The sequence below is a fragment of the Pteropus medius genome, unplaced genomic scaffold (assembly GCF_902729225.1).
Source record: "Pteropus medius unplaced genomic scaffold, Ma_sr-lr_union100, whole genome shotgun sequence".
Lineage (NCBI taxonomy): Eukaryota > Metazoa > Chordata > Mammalia > Chiroptera > Pteropodidae > Pteropus > Pteropus medius.
Window position 1 is genome coordinate 1,839,640 of NW_024354886.1, and position 17,530 is coordinate 1,857,169.

At 38.6% G+C, this 17,530-nt stretch overlaps 1 protein-coding gene across 1 annotated transcript in view; it reads left to right on the forward strand.

The window, feature by feature from the left end:
• Window positions 1-15,094: 15,094 nt before the first annotated feature.
• Window positions 15,095-17,530, forward strand: part of BTBD9 (BTB domain containing 9) — a 361,080-nt gene continuing 358,644 nt past the window's right edge. Inside the window, 1 exon segment of the mRNA XM_039856139.1 lies at window positions 15,095-15,220. The gene's annotated coding sequence lies outside the window, so the exon portion shown is untranslated.

Consider the following 17,530-nt stretch of genomic DNA (forward strand, 5'->3'; position numbering starts at 1 on the left):
AGCCATTGCTTATTCTTTAAATTCATCTTTATATACATTGAAAAATATATATCTTGTATCACCAGGCTTTGCCGGGTATTAGGACAATTCACTTACTTCCAATTAACTTACCTGAGAAGCAGTGCTATGAAAGAGTGACAGTGTCAGCACAAGAATTTTCTTGTTTTCCACCACTGGACAACAGAACTAGCTTACTGTGAATGTAAAATCAGTCTCCCACGAAACCTACAGAGCTGACCCTGGTATGCCATTATAATACAGGTGTTCTGAATTAGGAACTGATGGCTGAGAGTCACAGTCACATTGCTTCCCTACATAGCATTCCGACCAGGATTGTGTACAGTGTATATAAAAATTTCTTAGTTACCCAACTGTTTATGAAGAGGGTTATATCGGTAAGGATGCTTGCTGTTGGCAATTAGAAAAGACCCATCTTTATCAGATGTAACAAGCACTTCAGAGGTTCTAGAAGGGTTGGTAGTGAGTTCACATATATCAAGAACCTCAGTTTCCTTCCATCTTTCTCAGCCTGTCATTCTCAGCATTTTCTTTTGGGGATAACAATACTCGTGAACAAAGATGCCTACCATCATTCTGGGCGTCATGCGTAAACCAAAAACGTCCAGTGAAAGAAGATAACCTTTTGTTCTTCAGCAGAAATTCTCACATTTTGACCAGAACTGGATCACTTGCCTGTATCTAATCACTGGCAAAGCAAATGAGATCATTGACTTAGATGGATCATATCTACCCAAGTTGCCTGCATGAGAGTGGACACTGGATTAAAATTGATACTTCCAGAATGGAAGAGCAAATAAGGGTTTCTAAGTAAGCATAAATAGGAACTGCAACAGGGTGAAATTAAATATTGAGGACCTAGTTGGTGCAGGTGCTGTAAGAAATCAAAGCATTTCCTGCCCTCAAAGAGCCTGGTCTAAGATTGTGGTTCTCAACCAAGTCAGACTTAGCAAACCTTTGTTATTATAACATGAGGACTTTTATAACATGTATCACACCCACTATCCTAAAATGAAATTCATATTTTCCTTACATGCAGTTTCAAAAAGAGTGAGTCCAATGCCTTTATTGTAACATAAAAGAGAAGTGAAATCAATTTGTAATAAAATACACATTTGAATATGTAAATGCCCAGATACTAGTATGCTAGATAATAGTGTAGTTAGGTGTTTACTCTTAAGTATGGAAGAAGTAAAACTGTTCAACAGAATACTGTTAACACTATTTGATATTTTAAAATAATGAATTCATGACTCCTGAAGAGCTATAATGTTACAACTTTAAATGCATACTGAGAATAGGTGTGTTTTATGAGTCAAAGACCATGAATAATGTTACTGTTGGAAACATTTTTCCAAATGGTGATCAATTCTTGCTGAAGTTTTGAATAAAAGAGAAATACTCCTGTTTATAGCACAGTTTTGTCCCTAGTGAACATTTAAATTATATATGCAAATAAGTAAATAGAAGTTCTAGGCTCAGATAATAAAAAAGGCTTTACGATTTTAAAAAGTTTGTGGCTTTACGATTTTTAAAAATTGAAATATAATTGACATAAAACATTGTGTAAGATTAAGGTGTACAGTATGTTGATTTGATACACATATATTGCAAAACAATTACCACCATAGCATTAGCTAACACCTCTATCACATCACATAATTAACATTTCTTTTTCGTGGTGGGAACAGTTAAGATCTAATCTCTTAGCAACTTTGAAGTTTATAATCCAGGGTTGTTAACTATAACCGCTGTGCTGTGCATTAGATCTCCAGGATTTATCTGCTTGTTGTGTTTGCATTTTACAATTTAAAAAATTAGAATAGTTTTAGATTTACAGAAATGTAAAAGTAGTAGAGTTCCCATATACTCTACTCAGTTTCTCTTATTTTTAAAATCTTATACTAATAAAGTATATTTGTCACCACTAATGAACCTGTATCAATACATTATTAACTAAAGTCTATATGCAGATTTTCTTAGTTTTTACCTGCTTTTTCTGTTACAGGATTCTATCCAGGATACCACATTACATTTAGTTATCATGTCTGCTTAGTCTCCTTCAGAATGTGATCGTTTTTCAGACTTCCTTGTTGTTGATAACTGACAATTTTGAGGAGTACTACTCAGATACTTTGTAGAGTATTTCTCAGTAAGATTTTCTGAAATTTTCTTATGATGAAACTGTAGTTATTAGGTTTTTAGGAGGAGGACTACAGAGGTAAAGTGCCCTTCTCATCACATCTTATCAAAGGTACAGACTATCAACATGATGTATTACTGATGATGTTAATCCTGACTACCTGACTGCACTGGTGCTTGTCAGGCTTCACTGTAAATTTATTCTCTACCCATCCCATTTCCATACTGCTCTCTTTGCAAGGAAATTAGTATGTGAAGCCCACACTCAAGGTGTGGGGAGCTATGCTCCTCCTTGAGAGGAGATGCAGGCTTTTTACCTAAATGAATACTCAGTGAGACTTTGCAAACTTGTGCAGACCATTACAGGAAGTCTCACATCCCTGCCCCTTATCCACTAAATACCAGTAGCGAAACCCAACTGAAAATGCCCCCACAAGTTTCCAAAACAACCCCTAGGGGTCAGTACTGCCCCGCTGAAAACCACTGGTCTAAGGTATCTAATTCTAGTTTCTTTAAAGTGGAGTGACCTTAAAGCATTTAAAAAGGAATCCAAGTTCATAATCCATAGTTTAATGCTTTCCTCCTTATTTTCATGTTGTTTGCCACTAATTCAGCAGCAATTTAACTTAGCTATTTGAGAACTCTTTAGAATTTTCGACTCTTTTCACATAAGTTCGTTTTATATAATAGTTCATTAAATTATATACTTATAATTAGGAGGATGACTGGCCTGAAGATGTTGGTAATTGACACAACTGACTGGATAAGCACACAACTCATTGGGGAAGCAAGAGTGCACAAGCATTCCAGAGGATGGCCAACTAGTTATAGTTATTCAGTCTGCAAGGACATCAGTTACTTACTGAGGAAGTGGTGAGTCAGGTTAATCCAATAATTAGTGAAGTGGAAATTGGTTAAGAGAATTTTTGCTGTAAATGTATTGAGTCTTATCAACATTAGCAAAGATTACAGAAGATTTTTTAAATGCTAGTATCTAGGACTGCTGTAGTTGTAAAGAAATAGGCACTTTCATAGACTTTATCCAAACTATTGATACACCAATTTTGCAAAGGGTTTCGAGAGTCGTTACAGACTTTAAAATGTTGAGATCTTTTTATCTGGTAATATTGTTATGTTCTGGGAATTCTGTTTCCTAGAAAATAATCAGAGATTTTAGTTTTAAAATTATATCCAATTTATTGCTTCCATCATTATTCATAATAGAAAAAAAAAATAGAAACAACTTAAATGTCCCCAAATGCAGAAATAGTTAACAATAACAGCACCCATATGATATAATATTATTTATTTTAACATCATTAAATTGTGTTTTCAAAGAATATTTAAAGATGTGGAGAAATGCTCATGAGGTATTATGTGGAAAAAAAAAGCAGTATACAAACTAATGTACAATATGTTCTTGATTTTTTTAAAAAAAAAAAAAAAAGAAACAAGTACACAAAGAAATGACCAGAAGAAAATGTACCGAGCTATGATTCTCCCTGTCAGGATTATCAATGATTTTATTTTCTTCTTTGTAATTTTCTGTATTCTCCGAATTCTCTAAAATGAGCAAGTATCACTTTTATAATCTGGGATAAAAGAAATATTGCTTAATTTGGTAATATTTACTTTTTCACCTTTTGAATAAAATGAGGTATTTTAACAAACATGTTTTTTGTCTGCTACCTAAACTTATATTCAGATGGTAACATATTAAAGATTAGAAGATGCTTTTATATTAAGTTATTTAATGCTCTTTATATGGTTAAAGACTTAAAATTCTAAATGAGCCAGTTCAGTGACATTCAAACTTTATTTAAACTTAAACATTTAGAGATGTTTAGTTTTTAAAAGCTGAAAAGGGTGATAACCCATGAAGGAAGTTAGTCAGCATTATTTTCTTATCCACAGCTGACTTTTTCTGAATGAACTTTCTCTTTGTAGCTTACATTCATTTTGCATTTTAAATTGTAGTCTAAAATTGTACCATAAGTCCATGGTACAATTTATGGACAAGTGCCACCCTGTGTTTGTTTAAGAAAGTGTTAGTCAATGTATATTGGAAACCAACGTGGTATAAATCTTACCAGTATTTTGAACACCTCACTATTCCAAGGATGTTCTCTGTACCAGCATCACCTGAAAGCTAGTTAAAAATTAAGGATTTCAGCCTTTACCACAGACCTACTGAATGAAAATCTTTATTTTCAAAGGTGATTTGTGTGCATAATAAAGTTTGAGAAGCACCATTGTGCAGACTCCTTTTTTCCTTTTAATACATTTTTAAATTTGTTTTGTTTTTCAATTAATTAATTTTTATGATGACATTGGTTAACGAAATCCAGTGAGTTTCAGGCAGACTCCTTTTTAAAGCCACTAACATCAGAGCAATATATCTGTTGTTAGTATAGATACAGAGAATATCTGATATAATCCAAAAATAGGAATTATTTTCTCCCATTATTATAAATATAGTAAAACACTCATTTGTGGTCATGAATATAAGGGATATGTATCTAATCCACAAACTTGAGTGTAAGAACTAGGATTTTTAACTGCACACAATTTAAAGCCCATTTTTTGAAAAGGTAGGGGGAAACTGAATTTCAGTAAATTTAGGTTCTCTCCTGCTGCTTTTCTCTGAGGTAGTCTTAAGTTTTTCTAAAGTCTAAAAGGTTGGAGGAAAGCGAGCATTTGATCTTCCATAGGCAAACCATCCTATTGACATTTGCTAAAACGTCAAGTATTCTATTTAGTCTTTTGTTGTAAATGTATGTAGCTTGCTCTTAGACCATCATTCATTCTTACTGTTGAGGCCACTTCAGGTTTTGCATCTCCCTTGCTGCTTCATTCTCCTACTTCCATGCTATGTCAGTTCTAGGGAAATCTTTGGGGCTAAGACTTCAACATGGCATTTACCCAGGGAGCACTGGATCATTCTGATGCTCTTACATCATATGAGACCATGAGAAACTAACTCTACGAGGTTTATATAAGGTCCTATCTGGTAGACATCTCTCACAACTGTTTCTTCCCAGGGATCTTGCTGATTTCCAGGGGCTCTACCAGGAAAGCGAGATATAGGGTCCTTCTACTTTTAAATTTCTAGACACTTCTATCTCAGGACTCTGAGATTTCCCTTTATCTTAACCCACAGGTGCAGAGGGAGGTAGGGCCTCTTCATAGGGACTCACCAGGTCTTGGGACTCTCCTAACTCCTCTTCTCACAACTCAAAGAGTGACGGTTTAGATTTTTGAAACTCAAAGGCCATTTGTCTTTTCTAACATCCCTAGGCCGATATTCTAGCTGCCTGGGTTACAGAAATGCAGGGAGAAAAGTTAATATTTCAAATATCATGCCACATGAATAATAGGATACGAGGATTTATATTCTATTATAGTGAAGTGTGCTCAGCATGACTAGGAACACACGATCATATTAAGCATTCCTATAGAGCAAGAAGGTAGAAGAATGAGACAGGGATCCTGTACTGAGGACATTATGGTTTGTGGAGGCAAACTGCACAAAACAACAAGAGCACTATGGCAAAGCAAAATATCGACATGAGTAAATTCTTAAAAGAAATAATATTATAGGCAATTAATAGCATTTGAAGGACTAGTTTGAAGAGTGCACCCCTATTTGATGGTTCTCAAAATTTGGCATGCATCAGAAACCCATGCAGGGGGTTTGTCAAAACATAGGTGTCTAGGCCCCACTCCCAGAGTTCTGTTTCAGTAGGTCTGAGGTGGGCTCTAGAATTAGCATTTCTAACAAGTTCCCAGATGATACTGAAACTGCTGGTCATGGACCACACTTTGAGAACCACTATCAACATTCTCCGTGGATTTGCAGGTTTAATTCTACAAACTCAGTATAAAATGTATTCAAAAGCCCTTCCTGATATCCCTTTTCCTTTCACTTGCAGCCCCACCCATCATCATTAATGTGTCCCTTGGCTAGTGCCAACCTCTTTTCCAAAAACGACATAAATGAAATCTCTATTCCTGACAGTCTCTCTTCTATGCATTTCTTAAAAGCTCTGAAACACACTCCTTGCTATTTTCCCTGCATGTTCCTGTTTGTTCCAGTGTACTACATGCAAATCCTGTTCCATTGTGAACATATATTCCCACAATCTCAGCATTTTGTTTTCACCTGTATTCCTTGTTCAGTAAGACTTCTAGCATCTGCTTCCAGAAATCTGCATGGATATGATACTTATAGATGGACTGGAGACCAGAGAGTAAGGAATTAATAAGTGAATTTGGCAAGAATGTTGGAGAGCAACAATATACAAAAATCTACTGTATTTCAATAAAACAGCAATTAGAAAACAAAATTTAAATAATTTTATTTAAAATAGCATCTAAAACATCAAATATCTAGGAATAAATCTAATAAGATATGCAAGACCTCTATAAAATTTTAACGACAGAAGTTTTAAAAGATTTAAATAAATGAAGGGATATACCATGTTTATAAATTGGAAGGATCAATAACAAGGAGTAAATTTTCCCTAAGTTGACCTTGAGATCTGATGAAATACCAGCCAAACTCAGAGAAGGATTTTTATGGAAATTGACAAGCTGATTCTAAAATGGATATGGAAATGCAAAGGGCCCAAATAGAAAAGTGATAAAGCAAAATTAGTTAACTTTCTCTACCAGGTGTCAAGACTTATTATAATGCTAAAATAATTAAGGCAGTGTGGCATTTGTATAATCATAGACAAATAGATCAAAGGGGAAGAATGGAAAGTCCAAAAACAGATCTTTATGTAATGGATGCTTGATTTATGACAAAGGTAGTGCTGCAAAACAGTAGGCAAAGAACAATGTTGTAGGTAGGTGGCCAGGAAACATTTGAAAATGGAGATTCATATACAGTTGGTTTATCTGGGAATGCTTTCAGGAATGCCTGTAAGGAACTGAAAAAAGCACAACTGGATAGGAGGAAAGGTTTAACTGTATTGCAGTGGCAACAGAGGCCTTAGCCAATTCCATGAGGAGCTCTGAAGCTGAGACAGTCTCTTAGAGATGTTGCAGGTTGAGGCAAGGGGACTAGGCCTGGTCTTTGTATCCCTACTCTGACTAGGGTACAAATCAGGGTAGGGGTACAAAGTCATTGGATGTAAACTTCCCCCAAACTACCCTTGGAAATGGCAGCTTCCTTCTGCAAGGAAAAATCCTGGGGAGAGACAATTGTTAGCTATCCAGCAGTTAGAGGAATGAGTATCTTGATGGGATCTGGGCAGCACACTACGGCAATATAGTTTACCCCTTGTACTGCTTGTATTTATTTACTTTATATAATAAGTTTAATCTATCTAGGAACCATTCCTCTAGGATTCTGATTTTGTTTCCTGGTTCCTGGAGAAACTTACAAGAGAAAGGTTTAGTGCAACCAACTACTCTCCCCACCACTGCAGCTGGTTTTGTGACCACATCTGATATAGATCTTGTTCTCTACTGCAGGGGTCCCCAACCCCCGGACCACAGACTGGTACTGGTCTGTGGCCTGTTAGGAACTGGGCCACACAAAAGGAGGTGAGCGGTAGGTGAGCGAACGAAGCTTCATCTATATTTGCAGCCACTCCTCAGCGCTAGCATCACTGCCTCAGCTCTGCCTCAGACCATCAGGCATTAGATTCTCATAGGAGCACGGGTCCCTGATGCCAACAAGGTTGGGGACCACTGGTCTACTGCCATTCTAGACTCCCTTCATCCTTGACTAACACCTCTGCTATTGTATGTGGCTAACCAGATAGAGTGACCCATCATCCCTGAGGGGTCTGAGCCCCTTGACATCATTTCCTTGTCAGGCCAGCCAGGGTTGCTATACTTTTCCATTTACCATCAAAACTGGACATGAAAATTCCAACAGGCATCTAAGTGGGTTTCATGGATGGATATTCTTAGCTGCATCCATTGAGTAGCAGCAGCCCTACTTCCTAACAATCAGGGTCACTTACTCCTGACAGAATGTGATTCTTGTCCAAAATAATAATAGCTTAAAAATTAATGGTGCTCCATAACTCTCAAGGTACAAAGATAGTCTCAGCACTGTTATCTCTCCAAATCAAATTTAAATTGGCTCAAGCGTCCAGATGCCATTTAGGCAGGAAGTTCAGAATCACTCTATTGGGCCATTCCTATGTACCCTACATTGATTTTTCTCAATGTAGTTTGCACACCTTCTATATCACAACTATCTGGGATATTTGTTACAGACTCCCATAGTACCCCTCAAATCTGAATATCTGGAAGTATGACTCAGCGTGCCCCCAACGTCATTCATATGCACTTGACACATGATCTTTCTGAGTCTGAAATTACCATGCCTACCTTGTCTGATTCTTACATGACTTCTGGACCAGCGCAGCACTATCCAATAGAATATCATTTCTACAATAATAGAAATGCTCTATACATACATTGTCTAGTTACTAGCCACATGTGGCTACTGGGCAACTGAAATGTGGTTAGTCTGACTGAGGAACTGAATTTAAATTTGAATTAATTTAATCTAAATATAAATAGCCACATGTGACTAGTCTACCATATTGGACTGTGAGGTTCTAGACTTACTCCTTGAGAGCAAGAACCATATCTTCAATCTTTGTGTCTCCTCTGTGCCTGGAACAGAGAAACCCAATATATAAAAACTGAAATATGAAATAGACCTGTAGTATTTCCATTTTTTGAGGTTCTTGTATGTTAAGAAGAAATACCAAAACAAGATTACAGAAATTGTAGTGTCTTTTGTTTATCTTACATTTTTTTTCTTTTGATGAGGACTTTTAAGATCTACTCACTTAGCAACTTTCAAATATGCAATATTGTATTATTACCTATAGTTACTGTGTTGTATATTACATGCCCATGACTTATTTATTTTATAACTGGGAAAGTTTGTACCTTTTGACTCCTTTTACCCATTTCACCCCTCCCCCCCCACCCACTTCTGACAACCATCAATCTGTTTTCTGCATCTATGAGCTTGGTTTAGGGTATTTGTTTTTTTGTCTGATATTTCACTTAGCATAATGTCCTCAAGGTCCATCTGTGTTGTTGCAAACGGCAAGGTTTTGTTCTTTTTTATGGCTGAATTATATTCCATTGTGTGTGTGTGCAAATATACATGTACCACATGGTAGTGGACAGAGGGAACACCAGCAGACAATCCAGGATTTTTCTTAAAAAACGACTCTTCAAAAATAAGAAAATTTAAGTGTTCGAGTCTATAAAGTTCTATCCAACAGAGCAGAAGTTCTGTAAACTCACAGACAAGTCATGTTTTTTTTTTTACAAAGTTTACATTAGTTATCTATATTTAAAGATAAATAAATTTCAAATCTGACAACTCCAGATGCTCACACCACATGGAAACAATCTACTGGGCTGTAGAGTATTTACCCACCCCTTAGGCATCTGAATGCTCTGTCAGAGAATGAAGAAGATTTGGATTGAAAAAATTTCAAAGAAGAAATTATCAGTTACTCACTCTGGATATGGAAAAGTCTGAATACTACTCTCATAAAATATATGGCTTTTAGTAAAGTGACTGGCCAGTAAATCTACCTGGAAGAATTACTTGCAAAATATACACTTAAGTAGAAATGAATCTGGTATTTAGATACTGAATCTAAGCCAATTAAATTTGAGGATATGTACCAAAGTAACTATTTTAGTTTCAGAATAGATGACCTTTATCCATTCTTTCTGACAAATGGCAAACCACGAAAATGAACTATACATTAATTATAATAAAATGTCATCAGCATTAAAGATAACTTTCTTATCTCCAAAGCAAGGTAGCATACATCCAAATAATCCAAAAGTGGTTTCAAATTTAGATACAAGTTAAAACAAGAAGGGACCCAACTTGCCTGTTTTATTCTACTTGAAATACTTTCTGTACTGGCTGAACAGCAATTTGATTGATCTGGACTTTCAAGGTCATGCCAAGTTTTATAAGAATTGTGATTCTATCTTGAACTCATAGAAATTAACCAGAAACTAGTTCCCGTCCACAGAGTCAAAGCCTGAGAAATCATTCAAAGCTGCAGATACTCTTTTAAAAACAAAGTTTATCTTTTATAATTATAAAATAAATGTACACTCTCAACAATTTAGAAAATTAAGAACAATTTAGATTATTTCCCCAACTTTTTATTTCAAAAATTTTCAAACCAACAGAATACAGATATGTAGGCCAAGGGTACTCCCAGTTACTAATGCTACACCACAAATTTATTCAGTGCTTCTTGACAGCCAATGTGAAAGGAGAAAACAGTTATATAATTCACATTGCCTATAAGGAGAAAGCATATCAGTTACTCAAGGGTAGCCAAGTGTTTCATGAGATTTGGCTGAGAGAGAAAATTCTCTTGTATTCATTTAATAAGGAATACAATGTGATATCACACACATCCCTACAATAATTGCATTGATGAGTTCTGTAAACTACATTGTCTAGAAGCCCTCAATGTTAGCAGAGGGTGCAAGGTAGCTGTGTGGAGGTTTGGAGCATGGACTCTGGAGCCCAACTTCCTGGGCTCGAATCCTGACTCCATCATTTATTGTATGACCTTGAGTGAATAACTTAACTTTCCATGCCTTGGTTTCCTGACTAATAAAGTATTATGATTAATAATATCACCTACATCAAAGGGATGTTATGAGGCTTAAATTACCTAATGCCCATAATGTACCTCGAACAGTACCTGGCACTTAGTAAGCACTGTCGTTATTACAGTAAGTGCTAAAACAAAGGTGTGCACGTGATGTAATAATACAGAAAAGGGCACTTAAACCAACTAAGGGCCTAAGGGAAGGTTTCCTGGAAAGAGGATGGCTGTGCTGGGTCTAAATCTTAGTCTACTACTTAACTGCTGTTGGTACAATCTTGGCCAAATTACTTAAATTTTGTATCCTCACCTGCTAAAATAGAGCTATAATGTCAGTTGCTAATACAGTAAGCTGATGTTTACGAAATTAAATGGGAGAATTGTGGAGAAGAGACTTTTCCACGACCTGACTGCTGTCTCTCCTGTGAGCTGGACCTGGGCCAGAACGGAGGTTGCTCTCTGCAAACCCCACTTAGAGACTGTCTGCTCATCATTCTGACATAAATCAGCACCCCTCCCTTTACTCTAGCTATGTGCTGGTTCCTGTAACAGGTTGTTCCAGGAACTGGTCAAGCATATAAAGAAGTTTCCTGTACCTGGTAGCATTCACATACTAATATCCATGACTATTTTTCCCCCTTTACCCTATATAATTTTTTGACACCTACCATTTCATCTTGCAGCCACCCAACACAGGCCTTGTATAAAGCTTTAATAAACTCTATGTATTACCAGAGTGGAGTGGCCAGCCTTCTTCTTCAGTCATTTCCTGTCCTTTACTTATGGAGGTAGATTTTCAGTCTTGGGGCTTTTCCCTGGGTCTGTGTGTTCTAACAATAACACGAGTGTTAGATGAGCAAATGTAACAGAGTGTGGCATGTATAACAAATAAATATTTCCCCTTGGATATGATGGAAAAGTAAATTACTCTTGCGCCTAATTTTGATGTGTCTCTTTTTTCCAATTAAAAAGTATACTTAGTTTAGAAGTAGTTGTACATAAATATTCATTCCAATCACAAAAAAATTACTTGGAATGTTAAGATCAGCATAGGTTTAGCACAACTCTCATTTTTTTTTTTAAATCACTCTGGAAATGTATTGGTGCATATGTATATTTTTGAGGTACAGTGAACCTACCCAAGAGTAGGTAAATACAATACCTTGATAGCCATTAGGGAAAACTGATCACTCCCTCATCTGAATCACTTTATCCACCCTTCATTTCACTTCATAGAGAAGTCTAACATTCTGTGTAGTATATTGTGTTATAGTTCATTCAATTTATGCCTTGCATTGTTTAAAAAAGAACTATGGAAATTAGTTACATACTAATGAGTTTATTTCCCTTCCAAAACGAAGTTTCTTGAATAACTGTCATATCTTTGGTATCTGGACAGAAGAAGCTGGCACATAATATACTGACTCTCATTGTTTGGTAAAATGATCTGATTTGAAGTATGCTGTTATAAGCAAATGAGCTCAATATAAAGTTGGGGGGATTATCTAGGAAGTTATGTGAAAACTACAGATTCAGACTGATCTCCTTTGGTAGATGAGAAAACCAAAGGCTGGAATATTTAAGTGATTTGCCCAAGTTTATCTATTTAGTTACTGGTTAGAATCTCAACATACGTCAACTAGTCCAGAGGCCAATTCACCATATTGACCTGCCTTTCAGACCCCAGGGATTTGGTGTCTATCTCTACTACTTCACTAAAGTTGCTATTGTTAGTCACCAAACACTTCTGTCACTAAATCTAGTCACTGCTTTTCAGCCCTTGAAATACTTGACCTACTTGTGGTCTCTGACTCTGCTAAAGCCCACTTTATCTTGCGATTCTTTCCTACCTTGGTTTCAGAGGCATTCTGCCCACCTGGTTCTTTTATCTCTGGCCATTCTTCCTCAGACTTCTTTGTGGGCTTGTATTCATCTGCCACTCCCGTTCAAAGGGAGTATTTCATGGGGCTCTATCCTTGGTCCTCTATATTGTTTCTTCTATATTTTCTCCCTGATCTCATCCATGCCTAGGGCTTAAATGATCAATTATAAGTTAATATCTTCCAAATCTATTTTATTTTAACTCAACTTCTCTCATCTTCATAGACCTGTAAAGTTTGACTGTTTTTTGGATATTTCCCTCTGGATACGGAGGTTCCCTCCATCCAGTTACAGTCACATTGCAGTAATCTTCAAGGAAATCTAATTAATTTTACCCTTCTTTTCCAGATAAAGGAGAATGCAGCTGGAGACCAACTATCATCTTTACTACTGACTGTATTAATTTTCTATTGTTGTAACAAATTACCACAAACCTAAAATAACAAAAATTTATTACTTAAAGTTCTGGAGATCAGAAATCCTAAAGTCAAGGCATTGGCAGGATTGTGTTCTTTCTGGGGCCACTAGGGAAAATTCTGTTTTCTTGCCTTTCCCAGCTCCTAGAAGCTGTCTGCATTCCTTGGAACCAGGAGTGAAGATTCTTCAAATCTCTTTCTCGCTGACCTTTGCTTCCATCATCTTATCTCCTCCTCTGACTCTGACTTTCCTGCCTCCAGCACAGCCAGATAATCAGAGAAAATATCATCTTGAGATCCTTAACTTAATCACATCTGAAAACTCCCTTTTATCATGTAAGGTTAACATATTCACAGGTTACAGAAGATTAGGATATGAACATCTTTGGGGGGCATTATTCTGTATACTACAACTGACAGTTGGTATTGGATATTACCTGTGACAGAGAGCTTTCTAAAGCCAAACTCTGGGATTAAATAAGTTTACCATCTTTGTAGCCCTGGACTAGGCACCCTCAACTCCACTCCCAGGCCCTGCTCAAGAACATCAGGACAGTTCTGTGAAGACAGCTTTAAGAGAAAAAGAATGGGATGGGTAGACATTTAAAAAAAAAAAAAATTCACCATTCAGAAAGCCACTGCTCCAGGGAGGAGTGAGCTAGGGGAAGGTGTAGTGAGAGGCCAGGAATATTATATTAAGGGATATTACATTAAGGGATGTTATATTAAGGGATATTAAGGGATATGTAGTATGCTTTGCAATTCTAACACATTTTCAAGAAACATCATGAGTGGAGAATAAGTGCCATATGGAAAGAAACATCATGAGTGGAGAATAAGTGTTTCTCCAACAAATGTATCCACATTTGAACTTAACATATCCCACAAATTTGATCATCCTCCTAGGACAGTTACCACCAGTTTCTAGTGACGTAGATCAGAAACTTGTGGATAACCAAGAGACTCATTTTCCTTCGCGTCATGCTGAATGTTTCCACCATCTACCCCAGCACCTATCCTAAAAATTTGGTCTATTCATTGATACCCAACTCTATGCTGTCAATTCTACCACCTTAATAGCGCTCACATCTGTCCTTTCTTCTACATTCCCACTGCCAATGATTTGGTTAAGACTCTTATTACTTCTTATATGGAGTACGACAATGGCCTTAAAACTAATCTCCCGGCCTCAAGTCTTGCTCTTCCAGTCCATGTTCTCTTTCAGACATTTACTCATGAATTCTCTCCAAATTGCCACACTCCCATCCTCCAGTTTGCCCAAGCATCAAGCAGAATTGACTATTCAGTTTCAGCCTTGAACCTAGGTTTCTCTGACTCCAAAGTCCATGCTTTTGTTTTCTTCAACTGCCTTCTCTTACAATTAAAGCATTATAAAGCACCTTTGCATACATTCTTTCCTTTTAGCCTCACAACTCTCCAATGTAAGCTGAATGGGTATTGTTATCCCTATTTATAGAACGAGGAAACTGAGAGTCAAAGGAATTCAAGGCTCGGTCCACCACTCCCTTGCTCCTGAGTTAACAAGTGTCACTTAGCAGTCTTCCATAATTAAGTGTGCAGTCAGTTCCTTCCTTTACTCCTTTGAGAACCTTCCTACACTTAGCAGAAGTAGCCTGTGGGATCCATGCCAGACTGGACGAAGCCACTGCTCTCTCCACCACAGGCGCCCTGTAACTTCGCCACGGCGATCAAGGCGGGGACCATCCCATCCGCAGTGACGAGATCGGTGACGCCATACAGTGACGTAGTAACGTGACTTACCCGGAGCCAGATGCCGGCCGGGCAGTCACACCCTGGAGCCCCCTGCTCCGGAGGGCAGCGGGTGCGGCGGGTGAGGAAAAGCCGCAAAACCTGCCTGAGGCGACCTCGCCGCCCTAAACCTTCAGATCCCGCCCACTCGTCGCCATCGGTTGCTAAGTGACGCCAGCGCGCAGAAGCGCGTGCGCGGCCACGGCGTTGTGCGTGAGAGCGGGCGCGCGCCGCGGCGGCGGCGGCGAGGAAGGCGGCGACGGCATCTGCCGAGGGGGCGGTGGTTACGAGCAGGCAGCCGAGCAGGCGGAAGAGGCCTCTGTGCCGGCGGCTAGGTCGCAGAGGAACCTTGTTGGGGTGAGTAGCCGGGGCTTCGCAGGGGAGGTGGGGCCTGGCCGCACCTGCTGCGCGGGCCCGGGGCGCGGGGACGCGCGCCCCCACCGCACCCGCGCCACTCCACGCCCCTTCGCTGCCTTCTCCGGGGACGGGGGCTGACGAGGGTCAGTTTCTGGATGCGGGCGTTCTCGGAATCGGCAGCGAGGGGCCAGCGAAGACAGTAGTTCTGAAAGGTGTAGTGGGAAGTAGGTGTCTGGGGGCTTCAGGGTGGCTCTGCCGGGCTCCCGAAACCGAGTCGAATCAGGAGAAGCCCGGAGTCCCGGAGCAGCCTCTCATCCCGCCTAAGATGAGGTTGTCTGAGACCGTGTGGAGGCGGAACCGGAGACGCTGGGGTTGGGGTTCGGAAAGTTTGGCGCTGTTGGGGCCTTCAGCCCTTGCCCTGGCGGGGCTGGGAGGACAAGCTGGTTGTTATGGAGAGAGCTGTGAATCAGTGCCTGCGTGTGGCGTCAGACACACCCACGACCTAGGGGAGCCGATCTGTCATTAGAGATAGGGGGTGGCCAACCTGTTGCCTAGTTTCCAACTTCACATGTATGTGCACGTGCTTAATGCACACCTAAAACTTTGTCTGCTCTGTGCATTTTATCACATCGTTGCTGCAGATTTTGAGGCCAAGGGGGCGGATATCCATCTTCAGTCCTTACTTCCTCATAGTCGCAAATCAGCTGTTTTATTTCCCAGAACCGTTGTCATGCTTCTGTCATTAGGGCCAAGAAAGTATGGAAGCACTGTTTTTTTTTTTTTTTGTCTTCCTTAAAAGTAGTACAGGGTTGCTATATACTAGATTGAAAGTTACAGGTTCTGTTTAGCATGCGGGCTAGAAAATGGTGGTTTGAAAAGCCGGAGTGTAAAGGTGCAGCAAATCAGCCCAATGCTCTCCTCTGAGTGCTGTGGACTTCTCATGGGTGGATATGTGGCGGTTGTAGTTACAACCCTTGGGAGACAGGAGAATTGGAGGTCGGGAAGAAGTCAGTCTTTTCCGACTGTCAATTAAGGCAATGCCTAGAACTGGTAGAAAGATAGACTATACTAAAGTTTAATCATGAGTCGTGCAAGAAAATTGAAGGAAATTACTTCTAAGTTTCATTCAGATATAAAATTCTGTGATTCAGTTTCATAACTGAGGATCTACAAAGTATGTTGCCTGAGGTTCTTACATCATGGAACTAGTAATAACCTTGCTCTGTGATAGAGTTCTTGAAATTCAATGTCTCTTGCTCTCTGGACTATTATTAGCGTTTAGGACAGGAATTACCTCTGTTTTCATCCTGGCAGTATCACTAGTGCCTACAAAGTGTTTGCTACACAGTAGGCAAGCAATAGATATTATATGCCACACTATATAAGTGGTATATCATTGTATAGCAAGCATTTAGTTCACTCCTTCAAATTGTTAATACATGTGCCCCCTCTGCCCAGTATTATGATTCATGTGAGAGGAGGACTGTGGGATTACAAATGACGTAGAAGACCCGGCTTTTTTCCTTTAAGAGCAAACAGCCTAGCTAGGAAAATAAAGTGTGTGTGTGTATATATATATATACATATATATGTGTGTGTGTATATATATATATATATATATATACACACACACATATATATGTATATATATATATAATTATGAAACTAAATGTGGTAGTATGTAAACAAGTGCTATGTGAGCTGTTATACTTTAAGTGTGGTAGAAATTTAGAAAAGATAAGACTTATGGTGGGCTGAGTTAGTGAACACTTTGGAAGAGGTAAGATTTGAGCTGGTCTTTGAAAGAAGCATAAAATTTGAATTAGAAAGAGATAAATCATACATTGAGAAAATAGTGTGAGTATTTTCTTTTCTTTCTCTCTCTTTTTTTTTTACGCCTACAGCACCTAGTCTTCCTAGGTGGTCGGTCTCCCATCCAAGTACTAACCAGACCAGACCTGCTTAGCTTCCAAGATCAGACAGGATCCGGCGTGTTCAGGGTAGCATGGTTGTAGTAAAATAGTGTGAATTTAATCATTGGGGTATATTGAGGAGACTTATCCATGACTGGAGCAGAAGGTCTCTAGTAAAGGAATGTTGGAAAGGGAAAGTGTTAAGACAAAGGCAGGCTTATCAGCATCCCATTGATAACAAGTTAGAGTCTGCTTGTTGGGTGGGAGGGGGTTGTACTCAGAGTAGAGTCTTCAGTGTTATTCTTATTTAAAATGAAAAGATATTATAGTTAAAGCAGCAATGGGTAGTTCTATACTATTGTTTTCAATTATTAATTTAGAATAAATGCCTCAGTAA